The sequence below is a fragment of the Zophobas morio genome, unplaced genomic scaffold (genome assembly GCF_036711695.1).
Source record: "Zophobas morio isolate AGI-343-1 ecotype UQ-CSIRO unplaced genomic scaffold, CSIRO_AGI_Zmor_V1 ptg000025l, whole genome shotgun sequence".
NCBI classification, from domain to species: Eukaryota; Metazoa; Arthropoda; class Insecta; order Coleoptera; family Tenebrionidae; genus Zophobas; species Zophobas morio.
In genome coordinates this window covers 450,079-468,088 of record NW_026972130.1, presented here as the reverse complement: position 1 = coordinate 468,088, position 18,010 = coordinate 450,079, and the positions used below count along the sequence as shown (strand labels likewise).

The following is an 18,010-nucleotide window of genomic DNA, read 5'->3' as shown; positions in this document are numbered from 1 at the left end:
GGGTAAAATAATCCATCACAAAATTTTGTAAAGTAAAAACTCATTTGAAACATACGCGTAACACGCTTCTTTACATTTACTTTAGCATTACATATTTACATCTGTTTATTTCAACTTACAGAGGTTCACATAAAAAAATCCGGCAAATCAAATTTTATAATTTTTCGAAAATGCGGATGGATATGTTTTATTGTATACTCCAAGAGGGGGGCAAATTTTGTTGGAACAACCTTCGACCAATTTTTTTGTGCTTCTACAAAAACCGTTGTTTATGTTATTCATACGCATCGGCTTGGAAGGCATTATTTACGGGGCATGCAACGATGTCACCGGAAACGCAGAGAAAATGTCAGAAGTAATAAATTGCTCACCAATAGCTGAGTAAACAATGAGTGCCTGATACCCGGAAAGAGACCGCAATAAAAGTCCGCAAAGAGAATGGATAGTGAAGTTTGAAATACGATCGCGTTTAATTTAAAATCGCACCACCACTATGTCTAGACTAGCCGACAGTGTCAACATCATTTAAAGCAAGTTATGGAGTTAAGAGTTTACTTTAATATAAAAAAAAATGTTTGCTTGGTTCGTAAACTTCAGAGTTTTAAATTAATAACATCAATAAAAATACCACTTGGATTTTTTAAACAATGATTTCTGTTCTTCTTTGGATGTCAAACAAATTATTTAGCATATTAACATTTTGGAGGTTAGTGATTCGTTGGGAAAAAATTAAATGAATGTGAATAAATTCTACATACATCCATCCATACATGAAACAAAAATAGGCGCATAATCTATACTTATATAATAAAGCTGAAGCTTTTGTTTATTTGAACACGTTAATCTCAGAAACTACTGGTTCAAATTCAAAAAATCTTTTTGTGTTGGATAGTCCATGTATCATATCTACATATAGGCTATATAACATCACGCTACGATCATTAGGAGCGAAGTAGCAATGAAAAATTCGGAAAAACGGGAAAATTATTCCTCCTTTGACAGTTTCGTTGCTTACGCTGCTTAAACGGTTAAAGTTACGTAAAAATCATGTATGACGAAATTGTTCCCCTCTAAAAGTTCTAAAGAAAAGTCCACGACAGCATATGTCTATCTTTTAAGATCGAGTCAGTATAACCTTTTTTATGGTAATGAAATTTGTTCTAAAATAATAATGCATTATGTATAAAATTCTCGCGTCACACTGTTTGTAACCGAACTTCTCCGAAATGGGTTGACCGATTTGTATGAAATTTTTTATGTATATTCGGTAGGTCTGAGAATAGGTTGTAAACTATTTTTTAAACCCCTAAGTGATAAGGGTGGCCCACCCTAAAAAATTTTTGTCTATTTTTTGGACAAAATTTTTTATTTTTATTTTTTTAAGAATTGGCATCAAAAAATACACACAACCCTAAATTTTCACCTTTGTACCACCAACCCCCATTTTTTAATCGTCTATATAATAAAAATCAATTACTGTTTCTGTTAGTCTCGCTAAGACTCAAAAACGGCTTGACCGATTTGAAGAATTTTTTATATTATGGGGATGGTTTATAATTAAAAAAAATAAGGAAAACTTAAAAGAACAGTTAAAAAATAAAAAAATTCTAAAAATTTTGTATGGGAATCGCCACTTCGAATTAATTTCAATAGCTGGCGTTTCTGACGGACCTGTCGTCTAACTGACGTCTCATACAAAACTAATTCTTCCGTGCAATTGTGAAAAGTATATTGCATTTCAAATCGTTCTTTGTTTTTTCGTAAAAAAAACGTCGTTTATTTTAAGAAAAGTCTTGGTTAAAGTGAATTTAATTACACATGCGAAAGTTTCTTATTAATTTTGATCTGCCATTCTATTTACCTATATTCACTTTGTTGGTTTCGACAAAACCTCAAACTTTACCTTTATTCGAGGATTTAATTTGAAGTTTTCAATATTTTAAAATTCTCAAGACAAAATTTACAGATTTGATTGACTGTGAAAATATTTCTATGTCGTTTTATGAAGTTCATTACAATGCCGAGAAGACGACAACCTCACATAGGTCCACGAAGTCAATCAAATGTGCGACGAACTACCTCAGGTGCAAACCACAATGATTTATTTCATGGGTAATTCGGATCTGGAAGTTGATCAGCGTTGTGCTCATAATCAACATAATCAAACATTGAAACGAGACATTGGGTGGTATGAATAAAACTGAGTAGAAACTAATATTCGAAGTACGAAGTACCTACTTCATTATTACTCTTATACACCTGAGCATCTACTCTATGTACTGAGTACCTACTTGGAAACATTGTATCTCCCCGGACACAAATTGAACATCTACGCGTTTTGTGAGCATTTAATCTAAAAATGAGCATCGGCGTGGCAAATAACTGAGCTGTCTGTAAAGCAGCTTAGAAAACGAGTAAGATCATTGTAAGAGTGAATTTTAACTAAACATGGCGACTTTCATGAACGTGGAACGTCGTCAAAAGGTACATTCAGTTTGAAAAACACATTAGGAGCAGGAATATCGAAAACTTTTCATGTAATTAACTTTTATTTATGCATAAATTGTGCAGTGCGTTTTTTCTAACACTGGCTATACAGATTCCCATCTCAAGGTGTCTACCCCATACTAACTTATATTTTGGTGACTCGATTTTTGCTTTGATGGTTGAACACTGTCACTGTTGTCCTTTTTTGTTGTATCGAGATGCTACTTGAGCATCAACTATTACCTACTGACGTATTAATATCATCTAGAAAAACTAGAAATATTTTGATTTGATATTCGAGTAGATACTTCGTATTTCGAGTATGAGCACCTACTGAGTTTTATTTATATCAGCCATTGTCAAAAAATTGATCGAACGTTGTTTTGACAGAACTACCTTCGCACCAAAAGTATAATGAAACCTATTCAGCATTTTCGAGTCGAGTCTTTTCTTCACACAATTTTGTGATGACCTAATCAACATTTACGATCAACACGTATACCACCTTGGATTGGTGCAGTGTAATACTAAAAATAACTGTATTGTATTCCCAAAATTATCTGCGAAAATCGAGTGAGCCATTCCATCAATTTTTTGGGGGCAATAAATAAATATTCTTAACAATTTACCATGCTTACAATAACTTTAAAACGTCTGCAAGAGCTCAAAGTATTCATTTTTGCAACTCTTGAGTTATTCACTAAAATAAATTGACTGATCCATATATTTTTTCGAGTCACTGTAAAAGCAAACCTAAAAAATATGAATACAATAATAAATTACGAAAATATACTGATGATATTTTCCACATTTTAGATAGGATTTATTCGACAAAATCTTGAGATGACGTCTTAAAGTTTTTGGGCTTGATAAACAGATATATTTTGATTGAAAACCTATCATGTCAAACATTAACTTCCAAACGTCTGCAATATTTCAAAATTCAGTCTTGCAATTCTTGATTCAATCAATAAAATAAATTGACTCAGTGATTAATTTTTTTGACACACCCCTTATAAGCAAAACTAAAAAATATGAACGCAATGATAAATCACAAGTATAGTCTCATCCTATTTTGGACATTTTAGATAGGATTCATTTGGGAAAATTTTGGGCTGACGTCATCAATTTTTTGGAGGGGATAAGTAAATATATTTTGAATAAAAATGCATTATGCTTATCATATGTTTAAAACATCTGCAAGATTTCAAAGCATTCGATTTTGCAGATTCAAAATTAAATTGTTGGTGAAACGAAGTTCACGGGGTCAGCTAGTATTTTAATAATTCTCTAGTTACAATCACTTAAATCAATTCTGTGAAGCTTCTTGTTAAAACGAGCTCGCAGATGAAATTAAAAATAATGATTTATTGAAAAATGGAATCAATCTGAGATAAATAAGAACATAAAAATGTACTTTACTGTAAAAATAATAATAATAACGAAACTATGTAACAGCATTTATAGAGAAGCCTGTCTGTGAGGTATATAAAAATGTTTTGTATTTTATAGAGAAAAGGCATCAGGAATATTCTCCATCATAGTTTATTTTCCCATGCTTCTGTTTGGTGGTAACTATTTTTCTGAGCTCTTAAAATGAATTAATGAATATTGGAGACGGTTATGCTCAGCTTCCGGACTTCGGACTTAAATATTATGTGGTACAGGTTGTAAACTTAAATTAAAATAAAATTTTCAAAATAAATGTTGGAGATCGTAAAGAAGAAATGAGAATTGTATCTGAAAATGGCAGTTAATAAAGTAAATAAATAATAACAGTTATGTGTTAAAAACTGGGAAGAAAATTCAGATATAGCAAGTGATATTATTTTAAATTATTTCAAAATAAGCACAAAAATGCAAGGAACAAAAAATGCATTTCTCAGCTGGAAGATAGATTCAGTTATTTAGAACAAAAATAAAAATGTTACCTAGACAAAAAAAATCCCTCGGCCCTGAACTACAATTAAACAAATTCATTTTTCCAAATTGTTGTGATAACCTGATAGTGATAAGACTTTATATTTATAACCAAAAGTACAAGAACACATCAGTTTTTTTTTAAGCCAACTTGTCAGTTGTGAAAAATAACTGATAAACCACAAAAGTTTAGATTCATAATATTTTACACATTTGAGATTTATTCCACAAAAATTCCGGTGTTCCGCTAAATATTTGCAAACGTAGTTTGAAAACGTGACGTTGATCAAAAAATAAATAAAAAATTAACAACAAACACCAATTATTATTATTAAAACATATTGCACTCAGCAACAAAAAGATCAAGTTTAAAAGTGTCCTGCTGTGTTAAGTTTAGGAATTAAAACAGTTTAAATCTTTCGAACTCGTGAAGAATTGAACTATATCTGACCTAACTGGACTATCAATTTGAATCCTTGATCAGTGATCAGTTGATTACACAAATGTAGGGTTGTACATACAGTCTAGTCAGCAGCTGTCCTTCCAAATTTTTTCGTTGTTTTTAATTCGGGGCAGTTTATTGCTTCTTCACAAATATAAGTATGAAGGCTGACAAGAGGTCCAGATGTTTCATTGCTTTGAAAACTAAATGCCCTCATACGAATTTTTAGTAAACGATTTTATTGATGCCATAATTTATTTTGAAACTAAAAACAAAAGTATTTCCTTTCACTGGCGTAATATGTATTTAAAAATTCGTCTAAACATTTTTAGGTCAACTTCCTGCGTCCCTAAAGCATAATGAAACAAATCCAGATTCAATAATAACAATTTATTTATTTATCCATAGTTCACACAAGCATCAATGTTATTTTGAACAATGGTGCCTGTATTTGGGTATTTTACCTGTTGGGTTCAGTATTATATAATTATTTTTATAATTATTGTTAAAATAAAAATAGTATCCATTATTAAACAGCAGGCATGTTCCAACGAATTATTCGTAATAAAATTGTGTAAGACGTGATCAGCTTTTTAGTAGGGATAAAAATATCTAAATGTTATTTCAATAGATACAATGTTATCACTCCCGTATCATCCGTAAATTCATTTTTTTACAAATGCTGTATCAGTACTTTTAAAGATATTGAGTACCTACTGATAAACCATATTCGAAAAAGATAAACATAGCTATTTTAATTAGCGATTTACCGTGTTAAAATAGCGTTAACAGGCTCAAAAATAATATTTGAATATTAATACCCAAAAGTATAATACCTAGTAAGAGTCTTATTTATATAAAATTTAAACAGGATTTATCGGCCAGAATTGTGAAATGTCACCACCAAATTATTGATGGACACGATGAGAAATTTTGGTTAGGTTCTTAAAATCTAAACCATGTTACTAAAAATACCGCCGAAAAAACATGAAATTAGCTATTCGTCAAAAGTAACCTATTACAATGCTTTTTAGTTTATGTTTGGGAAGTAAAAATAATTTGAACGTTTAAAATTGTTTGGAAAACAATTAGTATGTGACGAATCAATTATAAATGTATTAGGTTGTGGTACATACCAAGAAAAATAATTCACGTCCATTATGTCATACCGAAATGTACAAAAGATTCAGAAAAAAAAAACAAAAAAAACAAAAAAAATAAAGATAAAGAAGGTAGGTATTCCAAAACAATAGAAATTTGACAACAAAAACGTCGCACTAACGGTAACTAAAACAAAAATGCATTCAATAACACCGCGTCGAAATCTTTGGGTAACTCCATGGAATAATTTTCATTAAAAATGGACTATTATTAAAAAGAAATTACTTCATTATGCTCCCAACACAATATTATAAAATAGAAAAACCACCCTTTAAGCTTTTGCGCGTGTAAATAATTTCAGTAAAATTCAATTCAGGCGAAATCTTAAGCCAATAAGATGATAACATGGAACTTATGTGGTAAATATACCAAAAGATCGAAAAAGAAATGACCAACTTTGACTAATTTCTTTTTCGATCTCTCGGTATATAGTAATTGGCACGTGCTGAATAAGATTCAAATAAAATTTGATTGAAATTGATGTTCTCGGACTAACGCAGTTTATGGATTTTAATGGCAGACATACATACATAAATGTGTTTGTCCAGACTGATTGACACACTGATTTATCAACGCAGGGCCTAAACTACTGAAGCTAAAAATATAAAATTGGGAGATTCGTAATGTAAGCAGCCACTGAGAAATAAATTTTAGATATTCAAGTTATAAGGATGTAAAATAAACGCTGAAGTTCACAAGCTAGTAACTTATAAAATGAATTGAATTGCAAAAATTTCCAACTATTTTTACATTCAGAGAAGTGATCAATGGTTGTTTGTCGTCGACAACATACAATTTTCAATTTATTAACATATCTGTACATTGGAGGCGGCTCTCACAATTTTGAATTTTTAAGATGTTGCCATCATAAACATTTACTTTTATTTTGAAAGATACATTGCATGTTGAAAACAATTATCAGTGAATGTCTACAAGAATAGAAGAAGGTAACATATAAATATGTTGGTATTAACAAAAAAAGTGAAAACTTGAATGGTTTAAAAGACTCACCTAAAAACTTTGCTGTACCCTTCATTGTGAGAAACTGCATGTGCAATTATTGTATTTAGCCCGAAACCATATTTTATAAATAAAAGTCGCTGCATATCACACTAACACAACAAATATTGCTGGACATTTAATACTAGAAGACACGTGAGCATTGTGACAACGAATATTTACTCTATTCAAGCCAAACCGAAACCCGAAACTGAAAGCTGAAGTGCTGAACACAGAACACAGGGATGGGGTCAGGACAAGGGTGGAAGGGAGAACAACGCCAGCGTCGGCTTGATTGGTGCGTTCACGTTATGAAATAGGACCTGCCCTTGAAAGGGCGGATTTTTCAGAGACAATCACTTATCAAATTAGCCGCCACTAAATTATAAAGAAAAAGATTGTTGCTCAAAAGTTTATATTAAAAAAAAATTACTACATTGTTTTTACAAATGGTGTATAATAAAAATAAATAGTTCGATGTAACCTTACAAAGTACGTAGCAAAACTAAACGAATTTTTAATTTACAAACATTGACATCACAAAAACTTCGTTGTTCGTTATGAAAACTATTAATTTATGTACAGTATTATGTATTAATTAATCAAGAGAAATTCCTTGACAAATGATTTAAATTGTAAAGATATATTTATATTTGTAATAAGTTTGTCCTTCGAGCTTCGTCGGGCTTTAAACATTCCCTCGTTCTCTCTCTCCCTAATTATGCTTAATACATATATACATAACTATAATAAATCTACCTAAGCTAAAAATAACGAACAAAAATAACATTTGTTCTACATCCAAATTGTAGTAATCCTTGCATCTACAAAATATTCGTAGTAAAAAATTACTCCTTCTATCCCAAATGAAGTGTCTGATTTCTGAATTTGGTAAATATTACCTTCCATTTTAAAAGATGAAGAGGTTTTGTATAAAACGTAGTTGGTGTAGGTCAAATTCAAGGCTTAAATACGAAAAAAAGCTTTGAAGGTGTTTGAGTTGGTAGCAACAATAATTATTTGTTTCTAAACGAATTTAAATACCGATGTGGACACAATATGTACCTGGAAAAAAAACCCTAATTTAATAGAACAAACTTGTCACTGGATATTCTTTCTTGAACTAAGTGTAAACGGGAATATTAAGTGCGGAAACATGCAATGCGCGGCAAAGTATTTCCTTCAACGAAAATTAAATTGAATTTGGGAACGTGAACGGCAATTTTTCTTGCAATGCTAATAAATGCAGATGCAATTGGAAACATCGATTATGAACGGCTTCTTTTTGATGTTGCTTTTATATGGTTCAGAATAAAGCAAATATATATTTAAATAATTACCAGAAAAGCTTAATATTATATATATATCAAATCGTATTATAAGGTGCTAAATTTATTGTAACAGGAATAATTCTTCGACAAAAATTCATGTTTTCCTTTATTAAAAAAGAAAATATCATTTTTTTAGAAAGTGGACACTTAACTTTAGATAGAGGTAGCACTTATTAACATTAGTAATGGAAGAGATTCCACATGATTCGGAGCACGAACTGCGCTCATCAAATTTTGATGAAACGTGTCCACGACAAAATTCGTACCTTTTGTCACTTTAAATATATTGTCAAATAGCTTCTTGATACTGAATAGTTATATTCCGTCCATTAGAAAGTTTATGTCGTATAGATACTCAAAAATACTGGACTGAACTGAATAACAGAATAAATCTACACATAGACAAAATTTAAATGCTAGACCACACTCACCTCAAAACTTTGCTATTTTCGTCACGATGAAAAAAATTTGACTGATTTTATTAGGCGCTGTAGGGGCTCCGAGTCGAGAGGTGTGGGAGTCCTGCAGGTCTGCTTATCGGCCATGGCGACTCGCTCGTCGTCGGCGTCGGTCTCAACGGTTCCTTTGTGTGGGACGGAGTCACGACTTGGCCGCAGGCTCGGTGCGGAACTGTGTGAACTGGTGGTTTTGACGGCGTGTTCCTGCTCTTTGGCAGGGCTGACCTAGTTATCGTCTCGGTGACATGCGTCGGCGTCGTCACTTGGTCGCGGACCCCCGGCGGGCCTGCTGGGAGTTGTGATGACGCCTGTGGCATCACTGTATGCGTTGGCGTTGGTGCGGGATCGACGGGTTTCAAGTAGTGGACGTCGTCACCGCCGAACTGCTGCTGGAGTGGTTGTTGGGCGCCACTGGAGGTGTTTGGAATTGTCCCTCCTCCAGTAGGGACAAGTGTGACGTCATAGACGTCGTCGCGGTTGTGGTGCTGGACAGCGTGGTCGCGGTTTTTCTGACGGCGACCACGTCTCGATCGCTTCGTACTAGTTCCGACAAGCTCCCTGAGCTCGTCTTCCCAGTCGTGCTTCTGTGAGCGTGGTTGAACCCTTTGGCGCTGGGTTCGCGCTGGGCTGTGGCCTCCACGTCTAGGTGCGGGTTGGTTGGGTGGCCCCAGTTCCCTTGTCGGCGCGCGGGGTTGGCGTTCTTCGTTGGGCTCCTTTCTGCCGAAGCTGGGGAAGTCATACCTGTCGAACTCCTCCAGGTACTCGGCGAGCGACCAGCTCGTGTCGTAGGTTGGATACAAATTCCTCGTATACCGGGGCATCCTCTTCAGGGCGGATCTCGTAGCTTCCCTTGCTAGAATTGGCCTCCAACTGATAAAATGGCTTTTTTAAATAATTGACTCTCTATGAAGTATTCGCATCAAATTGCAAATGGGTATAATAGTGCGCTGCAAATTCAAGTTGAACTGAATGGCGTTTACTTAGACATAAACATAATGAATAAAACATTTGCTTTTACAGTCATATGAAGGAGACATGTTGTCTAGATATATGTTTTCGAATTTACTAACTTTTGTACAACTTGCGGAGCAGCAAAGATTCAACCAAATGAAGTGGTGGGTGAAAATTTGTCAATGAACTAATCACTACAGTGTAATTTGAATTAAATTTTTAATTTCAGTGTCGCTTGGGGGCATTTATGTATGGTTTTTTTCCTAGTCAAAGAAACCACGAAAATAATCTGCAACCTGAGATACAAAAGCAATCACATTCTTGGTAAAAAAAAAAATGTTTCCTCATGCATTTTTAACCGTTATTTAAAAAATATGGTTATAAAATTCTCACTGGTTTCCCTTTTACCGAATTATTGGAGTACAAAATATTGAAATTAAATAAAATTCCCTAGATAAAAGGTATAATCAAATTTTATTATTGTAGTCTGTCTTTTAAATTTGTTTGCATCAAATATACCTGTAGATTGAGTAAAATGATAAATTTAAAAACTTTTGCAAATTACTTGTGGCATAATTGACAGTCTGAGCAATTCTGAAAATGGATACTTTTCGCATTTTACAACGAATTTGTTCAGCCACATTTGGTACATACTTACAGCATATTACTCAATACCGAAGTGGAGTGTTTCATTCCTTTCGAAAGAAAAGATTGCCGAAGGTGCCTGAGATGAACTATTTCTCCAGAAAGGAATGAAACATTACCCGAACTTTGTACCTACACTACATTCCGGTCTAGGACAATTCGGCGCGAGACATTTTAGCGCAGGGACACTTTGGCGCAGGCCATCTTGGCGCGAATGAACTCGCACCAAGAAAAATAGATATAAATATACAAAAAGTGCACCCGTTGTTAGCATAACCTAATTTTTATAGTCTCCAACGCGTGGAGGGGTAATGTCGACTTTTTAATGGACACACGGGCGCTTCGCGCCCTGCATCTCATTATAAACATACCCCTAAACGTGGAACTTCTTGCTCCGTGGATCATTTAGTTATTGGAATTTGTGCGAATGAAACTGTGTATTTATTGCCTACACTTAGCATAAATAACAGGGTGCCAACCACAGTGCCAACAATAAATATTGTTTACATTATATACCGACGTATGTACATACACGCGCCAAAATGGCTCGCGCCAAGATGGCTTGCGCCAAAATGAAGAGTAGTTCGTATTTGGTTCAGTAGCACCCTCTAAATTATTTGCTGAAGTGTTTTTATTGTAAGGAATTGGAACAGCATTAATTAATTAATTAATTTGTGCTTTTTCCGAGGATCTCGAATTGCATTTATAGATCAAAATGTTCTTGATAATAGTATATTATTAAACGAGTATAATATACTATTTTTTCTACTTTGCATCTGATCGGAAACAAAAAATTAATAAAAATTCAAGGTTATAATTTAGGGCCTTTTAATTCGAAAGGTTAGTTGTAGCGTTGTGGCTAACTTCACAATGTCAAAGTTTGACATCTAACAACCGAACCAGAGATTTCTTAGTAACCTAGATACGGCTATGAGCAGCAAAGTGTGGAACAACATGTATGAAAATATTGTCGACATACTTTCAGTTCTCTGTCTTTCTCTTACTCGTTGTAGTGTGCACTACATACTAGTGTTATCTTCGTCTAATTCTAGCGACTGTTAACATTGGTTGATTATTTGGCGCACTGATTTAAAATGGTATAAAAGAGAATCATAACTCGAGTTTTTTAACAAGTGGCAAACGAAAAGTTTCTAAGCAATCTCCAAAATGATTTGTAATGTTAAGATTAAAATATTACACGGACAAGATCGTTGGAATAAATTTGACTGTCGACTTCACTTTTTTCGTACTTTTTCTTTATCATTCACACCGGCGAAACTCTTGAAAAATGACATAATACAATTTTCTTATAGTCAAAAGTTTTTGTTGCCACGAACGTTTCTAACATAAATAGAGAATCGTATTGTATTTATTTGCATGCACAATGTTGAGAACTTCAAACGAAAAAGAAAAAAGACGTACAGCTGTGGTATAAATTTATTAACATTATTATTAAATATTGGTGATTTAATATAATCTTAGTTACCCATTATTAAATAAAATGTATTTTACTAATTTACTTCTTATTTTCGCCTGTTTTGAAGCAAAATTTACCAGTTTTGCTTCGTGTTGCAAGCGGACTTTTAAATTAATAATTTTAAATTTGCGCTCTTGCCTCCATCAATTGTATATTGTGATTATCTAGTAATCCCTGAGAAATGCACTGATTGTTCATGTCGGGATTATTAAAAATCTTTGTAATATTTTTGCGAAACAAAAGAATTATTAGATCTTTCTTTGCATACAACACACACTCTGTAACCCATTTTTAGAAATTCTATGCAATTTAAACTTATAACCGTAATATAAATCTTATAACCTAAGAAATCTCTTAGAACAAACTAACAAACACACAAACACCGGAGATTGTATGAATTAAGAACCGACTTGCGCTAGCAGAATTTAAGGGTTTACTGCGCAAAATCGTAAATTGCTAGGTTTAAACAAAGACCTACAAAATCATACTCCTGCGTTCCCATGCTGTAAAAGAAGATGGAAAGCAAAACGCATAGTGTACATGTTGGCCAAGAACGTATGTTCGCTTTTGCATAGGATCACCGTATCTAGGTTATTAAGAAATCTCTGAACCGAACACTAACAATCTAACCTAAGTTTGCCTCAAAAAATTGAAGAAGGGGGCCCCACTTCTTACACGCCACCTGAAATACAGTTTGACAATTGATCCCATTATTAAACTGGTTTCGGTTTAATAATGAGGCCATTGTTAACGCAAAGTAGAAAAATATGTTTATTTTTCTTTTTTTCTCATAATCAAACAGAAGAGTGTTCCCTGAATTAAAAATGCAAGTCTCTAAACGCTCAAGTGGAAACATGTACATTCCAATGTTTGAATTTTTTTTTTGTCTTTTCAAGCAAGTTATGCTGTTTTCAGGCATTTTGCAATAACACTAATCAGTAAAATTCAAAACAATGAACTATGAAAATTAAAAAGAATACACGATTACTAATTGGAATAAAAATAAATAATATCAAGAACTTATACTGTGTATTAAAAACATTCTTGTAAATAAGTAAATTATGTGAATAAAGCATAAAATCACAAAAATCTTTTTTTACTATCTTGTTGACCTTGTTAAAGTATTATATTAATGCAAAAATAAAAAATGCAAAATAAAGTTATAGATTTCGCTACAGGAACTTATAGTTGCTTCATAACATGATGATTCTTTTGTCTTTTTAGTGAGTACCACTATCTTTCTGAGGTGTAGAAACTTTATTTAGTCATTTTCCTATATGCCGGTTTTCCAAGTATTACTTATGACACAGTGGTACTAAATAATCGTACTCAAAATGAAACAAAAATTATTTAGGAAGAGGTTCCTCAAAATTTTAGATTCTGAAGGTCTTTCAGAAGGGGTGACATCATAAAGAGACCTTCATAATCCCAACCGGAAATATTAATTCTGTTATTGGTCTCGGGTGGTCAAGATTTGCAGAAAGGGTATAGGTAAATTCTCTCCTAGGTTACACAGGTAGCCAAGGTTAATACGACGGGTCCCTGAACAAATTACGGAGATGGATATTTGCACTCAGTAACAAAATCCTAATTCCAGTGGACATTTACACTTGGTCGATTTTTTTTTATTTTTAATTTGCAGAAGAACTAAGATTTCTAACAACATAAAAACTATTTTTAAAAAAGTAAATTTTACTGTTACTGCTTGTATATTCTGTTATTAAATTATTCTAATGTTTTATGCCCAGTACCCGCTTCCCAGCACGGCACTGAAATAATCGGTTTCAGACTATCTTCCCTCCTCTCATTCTACTTTCATGGTATAAACAATTGGTCTAAAGAGTTTAGGCAGTACTTCCTTCGCTGTCGGAAACGTGACGACTGCATGCCTATTTTGTTTTTTTTTCGCATTCATTAATTTTTTTGAGTCACCCTGTATATGCAAATCCAAAAAATATGAATGGAGTGATAGGTCACAAGTACAGACTCATCATATTTTACACATTTTAGATCGGATTTATTCGGCAAACTTTTGAGCTGACGTCATCAAGTTTTTGGAGGGGATTACCAAATATATTTTGACTGAAGATTTATGATGCTCTTTACAGCCTTAAAACATCTGCAACATTTCAAAGCATTCGGGTTAGCAGATTTAAAATTAAATTGCAAAATGTTGTTTTATAATTTTGATTTTTTTTTCCAAAAATTTGGACGTTTCGGGTAAAAACTCTTTTTCGTTAGCGTTTTACCATCTACATGATATTCCTAATATAAGTCCAAAATTTCACAACCATCGGGACGGCAGACAGACGGAAATGGGAGACCTATTTCTTCGTCTTCTAGGGGTCATGAAAGATCGAGAAAACGTAAAAGTAGAGAGTGGGACGAGGAACTCGATTACAATACTTCCTTTGCTTACGCTCGGGAAGTAATAAATACCTACATATTGTGTAAATTGTGAATTACTTTTTTACTTCCCGAGCGTAAGCGAAGGAAATATTGTAATCGAGTCCGTCGGCCGACTCTCTTCTCTGTCTTTCTGTCTGTTTGTCCATTTGTCCGTCTGTCTGCCATCCAGATTTTTTTATTGGTATTCGATTGATATGGCAAAAATAAAAATCTTTTTCGTGTTATTACTCTTGTTCTGTCCCTTTTGTAATTAGACTAAAATTTAATGACGAAATGATATAAACTTATCGATAAGGTCGAGTGCAAATTTAATAGCCCAAGTACACCTGTCCGTAGAGGCTGGACTAGGCTTACCCTAGTTTTTTGGTTATACAGACTTATTTTTAAATCATCCTTCGTTGTGATTAGGATGTTAAATTCAAGTTGAGAAAAATGTAGGTAAAGGACTTGATTAAATTCAAAACATTTTATACAAGCGACATCAAGAAGTGGTGAAACCTACTCTACCTACTTTGCAAAATGAAAAACTGTGCTTTTATTATTTTAAACTGAGTACCGAAAATTGTGCAATAAATGAGACAATACTGTGCAATTTTAACTAATCGTGACTCGTTTTATAACTGTGCAAATTACATTTATTTATAAATCATTTTCTTTTTTAAACTGTGTGAAAATCTGTTAAATACTGATCATAAATATTTTTTTCTGTGCAGATCTCAAATAAATACTGAGCGTTTTATTACTACCCATTTTTAATTCCAATCCACATGAAAATTAATAAAATATGTAAAACATTGTAACATAAAAAACTGGTCCAAGATTATTTCGAGAGAACTTAAAGTACAATAAAACGAATCCAGATTTTTCGAAAAATGAAAAAATTTGATTATGCGAATGAGATGAGACTTTTACAATCAGTCAAATCAAATTTTATAATTTTTCGAAAATGCTTAATACGTTTCATTGTATACTTTAGGAACGAGGACAATTTGGACGGAACAACTTTCGACCAATTTTTTGTGCTTCTACAAAAACCGTTGTTATGTTATTCATACACATCGGCTTGGAAGGCATTATTTACGCGGCATGCAACGGTGTCACCGGAAACGTGGAGAGAATGTCAGAAGTAATAAATTGCTCAGCAATGGCTCAGTAAACAATGAGTGGCTGATAGCCGGAAAAAGACCGCAATAAAATTTCGCAAAGAGAACGGAAAGTGAAGTTTGAAATACCATCGCCTTTAATTTAAAATCGCACCACCACTATGTCTAGACTATGCCGACAGAGTCAACATAATTTACTTTGAGATTAAAAAAAAAATTTGCTTGGTTCGTAAACTTCAGAATTTTAAATTAATAACATTAATAAAAATGCCACTTGGAAATTCTTGAAACAAAATGCATTTTATTTTTCAACATTTCTAACAATGATTTTGTGTTCTCCTTCGGATGTACATACAACAAATTATTTAGCGTATCAGAATCTTGGCGGTTAGGGGTTCGTTGGGGAAAAAATTAAATTAATGTAAAGAAATTCATTTTGTTTTCCTATTTTTCTGAGCTAAATGTAATGAATTAATTGATTTTGTATGCGGTTATTCCCAGCTTCCGGACTGGTTTAAATATTATGTGGTACAGATTGTAAATTAAAATAAAATTTTCAAAATACATGTTGGGAATGGTAAAGTAGAAATGAGAATTGTATCTGAAAATGGCAGTTAATAACGTAAATAAATAAGTTACAGTTATGTGTTAAAAACTGGGAAGAAAACTCAGCACAAAAATGCAAGGAACAAAAAATGCATTTCTCAGCTGGAAGATAGATTCAGTTATTTAGAACAAAAATAAAAATGTTACCTAGACAAAAAAAACCCTCGCCACTGAACTATAATTAAACAAATTTAGTTTTCTAGTTAAATCCTCAAATCTGATTCTGCGAATTTATTTTTTTACGAAAACCCCTACAAATAGGTAAAGGAGCATGCTATACATAATTTGAAGTGAGTTTTTTGTTTCAAAATGTTGTGATAACCTGATAGTGATAAGACTTTATATTTATAACAAAAAGTACAAAAACACATCAATTTATGTTTTTAAAGTAACTTCTCAATTGTGAAAAATATGAATGAACTGATAAACCACAAAAGTGTAGAGATATTTTACACATTTGAGATAGAATTTATCCAACAAAATTTCCGGTGTTCCTCCAAATACTTGCAAACGTAGTTTGAAAACATGACGTTGATCAAAAAATAAATAAAAAATTAACAACAAACACCAATTATTATTATTAAAACATATTGCACTCGGCAACAAAAAGATCAAGTTTAAAAGTGTCCTGCTGTGTTAAGTTTAGGAATTAAAGCAGTTGAAATCTTTCAACTTCACAAAGAACTGAAATATCCGACCTGACTGAACTATCGATTTGAATTCTTGATCAGACAAATTAAAGACGCAAAAAGATGTCACAGTCCAGTCCTTCCAGATTTTTTTGTCGCTTTTATTTGGGGGATTTATTGCTTCTTCACAAATATAAGTATGAAGGCCGACAAGAATTACAGGTCCGGATGTTTCATTGCTTTGAAAACTAAATGCCCTCATACGAATTTTTAGTAAATGGTTTTATTGATGCCATAACTTGTTATTTTTAAACTAAAGAGAAAAGTATTTCCATCCAGTGGCCTAATATTTAAAAATTGGTCTTAAACATTTTTAGGGCAACTTCCTGCGTCCCTGAAGTGCAATGAAACAAATCCAGATTCTATAATAACAATATATTTATTTATCTATAGTTCGCATAAGCATCAATGTTATTTTGAACAATAGTTCTTGTAATTGGGTTTTTTAACTGTTGGAATCAATAAAGTATTATTATTTTTATAATAATTATTATTAAAATCAAAGTAGTATCCATTATTAGACAACAAGCATGTTCCAGCAAATTTTCCGTAACAAAATTTTGTAAGACATGTTCAGCATTTTAGTAGGCATAAAAATATCTAAATATGTATTTCAGTAGATACAATGTTATTATACTTGTATCAATAGTAATGTATTTCCGGAAATTTAGGTAAATCAGATAAATAATTTTTAATTTAATCAACAAAATAAATTCTTTATTCATTTTTTTTTACAAATCCAGATCAGTATCTTGACCCACAACTATGACAGTTTTATTATTAGTATCTCCGGCAGTTTCTATCGAGATCTTAATTATGTCAGCATCAGCATCTTCTTCTGCTTGTTTACAGGAAAATCCTTGTAACTGTAGACGCCAAAAGTTTCTTTTAAATAAGTCAATTCGTCACGATTCTCTTCAAGTAACTCAGCCTGCACGTGTATTTTTATAAACGATGTTGTTCATTCTTCTGATGGGCTAAAATTTTCCGCAGGCCGTTCAAGTATGTAAATTGTCTTAAAATAGCAATAAATAGGCACCTATGCATATAATTTAAAAATTATCCTACAACTTTAACAAAATATTGTAGATGTCTTATAAAGTATTAAGTTTATGAACTTATTTGGTTGTTAATTATAGTAATATATTTCGATTTGCATTTTTTTTTAATTTATCAATGTAACATGGAATCTTACGTTTTTCGAGTACATTTTAATAAATAGTTTCAAATTTTACATAATAATTAAAAAACCAATTTTTGAATTCGAGTTTTTTCGTTTTTTTTGCATTTCCTGTGAAAATTTGCCATATTAATGTAAATTTTTTTACACCA

The 18,010-nt window shown here is 32.6% G+C and overlaps 1 protein-coding gene across 1 annotated transcript in view; it reads right to left on the bottom strand.

The window, feature by feature from the left end:
• Positions 1 to 834: 834 nt before the first annotated feature.
• Positions 835 to 18,010, bottom strand: part of LOC135135940 (uncharacterized) — a 75,452-nt gene continuing 58,276 nt past the window's right edge. The window contains exon 4 of the mRNA XM_064065065.1: positions 835 to 844. The gene's annotated coding sequence lies outside the window, so the exon portion shown is untranslated. The remainder of the gene's footprint in view (positions 845 to 18,010) is intronic.